This window comes from Chinchilla lanigera, unplaced genomic scaffold (assembly GCF_000276665.1).
Source record: "Chinchilla lanigera isolate Chin_1 unplaced genomic scaffold, ChiLan1.0 scaffold00152, whole genome shotgun sequence".
Lineage (NCBI taxonomy): Eukaryota > Metazoa > Chordata > Mammalia > Rodentia > Chinchillidae > Chinchilla > Chinchilla lanigera.
Genome location: NW_004955553.1, coordinates 766,874 through 770,180, shown reverse-complemented (window position 1 = coordinate 770,180; position 3,307 = coordinate 766,874). Strand labels below are relative to the sequence as shown.

At 47.9% G+C, this 3,307-nt stretch overlaps 1 long non-coding RNA gene across 2 annotated transcripts in view; it reads right to left on the bottom strand.

The window, feature by feature from the left end:
* Window positions 1-317: 317 nt before the first annotated feature.
* LOC102004861 overlaps window positions 318-3,307 on the bottom strand; it is a 9,286-nt gene continuing 6,296 nt past the window's right edge. For both annotated transcript variants that reach the window (XR_001232281.1, XR_264931.1), the window contains exon 4: window positions 318-757. This is a non-coding gene — a long non-coding RNA (uncharacterized LOC102004861). The remainder of the gene's footprint in view (window positions 758-3,307) is intronic.

Here is a 3,307-nt window from a genome sequence, read left to right as displayed (position 1 = left end):
ACTGTTCCTAGGCTCCAGGACAGAAGAGTTCCAGGTGCTCCATGTGCTCACCAATTCTTACTGGTACAGTAGGCTTTTTAATTTTAGCCTTTCTAATATATACATAGGGTCTCAATTCATTGTGGCTTGAATGTGTCTTTCCCTGATGCTATAGATTATTTGTGAATTCATATGTCAGGGCAAAAGAAAGTTTCTTATCAAGATAACCATGAACTATTCAGTTACATATTAATATAGTCCAAAAATTCTACTTCCATATATTTACCCAAGAGAAGTGAAAGTATGTGTGCCCAAACACTTGTATGCTAATGGTTTTGAGAGCTTTATTCTTAAAAGCCCATTGTTTATCCAAATCCATCTGTCTCCATGTGATTATCTAGCAGACATCTCAAACTTCACAGATCTAAAGGAGAGCCCTTGATTCTATCCTTTCCCATATCTGCAGCTCCCTGATTTCCTGCATCTCAGTCCATGGTGTGGGCATCCTGTGGTGGATGAGACCTTTTTGGACCAGGTGCCTTGGCTGAGGAGATTTAATGAGACAAGTTAGTGATGAACATGCTCAAGTCCAGGATCGGGGTGGAGTTTCCATAGTTTGCCTCTTCCTCTGCACTTATAACAGTCTGAATGTTAAAATGCCCCACTTGAAGAAGAAAAAGACTTGCTGTCTTTGGGTCCTTGTCATTGTTCTGGGGCATCCTAATCCAATGGATACAGGCCAGTATGTTCATTACATCTTCACCATGATATGGACAATCTGAACAATATTGGATAGGGACAAAGAGGAGTCAGTATTTAAGATGTAGACTTTCTAGCAGGATGCAAGAAAGAAACCCACCTCTCCACTCCCCCACTCCCACCCCTTTGTTGCCTTTTGACCCCCTACCCACTCCTCAGAGCTTCCTTTCAGTGACCCATCAGTGACCACTGGGCAATGGAGAGCTCTCCCATATGGAAACTGCTCTAGCCTTTGCCATCTGTACTGGTCATTAGCTTTTTATGTGCAATCACTTAAATTTATGTGATTAAATTAAAGGAGGTGATGGTGTGCACACCTCCATCTAGTTCTTTCCATGCAGTATTGTAATTGTCAGACGGCTGTGTGTCTCCCCACCAAGCTCCTCGCAGGCAGAGACATCTCTACGCTTTCCACATCTCCAGCACCAGACACCCAGTGGGTGCTCAACAGCATTAGAATGTATGAGTGTCAGAAAGCACTTTGTGACTGTGAAGCGTTAAGTGTGTTTGGAGCATGGCGGCGATGCAGTTTGATGATGGTGCTGTCATACATTTCCTCCCCGGTGAGGACTGTGCTTTCCTCCTCCATGAGCATATCAGAAGACAGCCTGGGTCCCACACAAACGCGGTGGCCACTGCCTACACCTGCTGGTTAATTTTAAGGAGATTCTGGTTGCCTCCCCTGCCTCTGACTTATCTCTTGGAACCTGCAACCAGAGCTCTAAGCTGGGCTCAGATGAATAGTATGAATCCTACCCTGCTTTGTTGGTCACTAGCTGGTAACCTGCACAGATTCCATTCTCTCTGAGTCTTGCTTTCTCAATTGCAAAATGAGAGGCTGGGCATCCTGAGCCCAGGGTGCCCTGCATAACCTCTGACCTCAGCACAGCGGCTGTGTCTCCACTGAGGCCCAGGGAAGGCTCGAGCGTTAGATGATGTACACCAGTACACTTCCTCCACACGAAGCCTGGGTGGAGGGCGGGAAGGTCTTGGGATCAGTAATCAACCACAACATGGCCGTGACAGGGCGGAAGCTTGGTGCAGAACCAATCTCCCTTTAAAATTCCACATTGGCCGTGTGTGCCTTGGATAAAGTTCAGGTAATTGTGCCTTCAGCTTGCCTGCTCCCGCTCCCCCGCCGCTCCCCGGCTCTGCGCTGACAGAGTCATAATAATTGGGTGCCGCTGCTTAAGCTCATCAGCTCCAGCTTCCTGAAAGGAACATTGCAATTAGCAGTCCTCACCCTGTAATAAAGCCTTTAATATCCACTTTCATGGTTCATATTACAGTCATTCAGGCCTGTCCCCTCATACACAGCCTGTCAGGCGGCAGAGCAGGGTGCCCACGAGGGAGCTGCCCCGATGAACGCTTTGGCAAACAATTGTTCCAGGGGCCCAGCAATCCGGGCCAGGCAGCTAGGGAGCGGTGCTGGAAAATGAGAAAGGATATTTCTGCCCTCCGTGGCTCCAGAGGGCTGATGGGTAAAGGGGATGGGAGGCAGAGAGGAAGGGGCAGCTTCTCTGTCTCTCACTTCTGTACCCCACCTGCCCTCCCAGCCTTGCTGCAAGGAACTCTCCCCTCTCCCGACAGCCCCTTTTTATTCCACTGCTGGAGATTTGTAGAGAAGCAACCTGGGTGCAGTGGTGCATAGCTGTAATCCCAGCACGCTGAGAGGCTCAAGCAGGAGGACTGCAAGTTTGAGCCCAGCCTAGGCAACTTAGGAACTTACAGAAAGCTTGTCTTAAAATTTAAAAACAATTTTTAAAAAAAAGGGCTGAGATACAGCTCATTGCAAAGGCCCTGGGTCCAACCCCCAGTACTGAAAAAAAAAGGAGCAAGAAGATACATGTGGTACTGGGGAAAAACAGAGGGTTCTGGAGAGAGGCACTATACCTGTGCATACCTGCAGGCAGGTATGCACACCTGTATGAGGAAGGCTGTCCTAAATGTTGGGGCAGGGATGTACACGCACCCTGTCTCTCGGAGGAGAGACAGCTTTGGCTGGAGCTTCTGGCCATCCTTACCTGTACCATGCAAATTCTAAGAATTGCCCAGCCTGCTCTAGGAGCGCGCCTGCTGTGTGTAGGTGCATCACACAACCTCTCACTTAGCCACCGATCTGGAAATATTTAATGCGTACTAACTATATGCCAGCACAAAGATAAGAGAAATACAAGAGCCACCTTCAAGGAGCAAGATTTAGAACATAGATAATAACGGCAGTTATACAGGGAAATAGTAGCAATAGACACAAAAATAGCCTACAAGTGGGAGAGAGACTCCTAGACTTCCTGAAGAACAGGTTGTCACACGTGGCAGACTGTGTTTTTCTCACGTGACCACAGTACTATTTCTATTCCCCATGTTCTCTCAGAAGCTCACCGTGCCCATTTTCAGAGATGGAATCCACGTCCCTTTCCTTGAAACTGGCCAGGCCCTGGTAACAACCCCAGTGAGTAGAATATAGCAAAAGTGTTGCTAAAGGACTTCCTAGGTTAGGGCGAAAAAGGCCATGATGCATCTGCTGATCTCTCTCTCTCTCTCTCTCTCTCTCTCTCTCTCTCTCTCT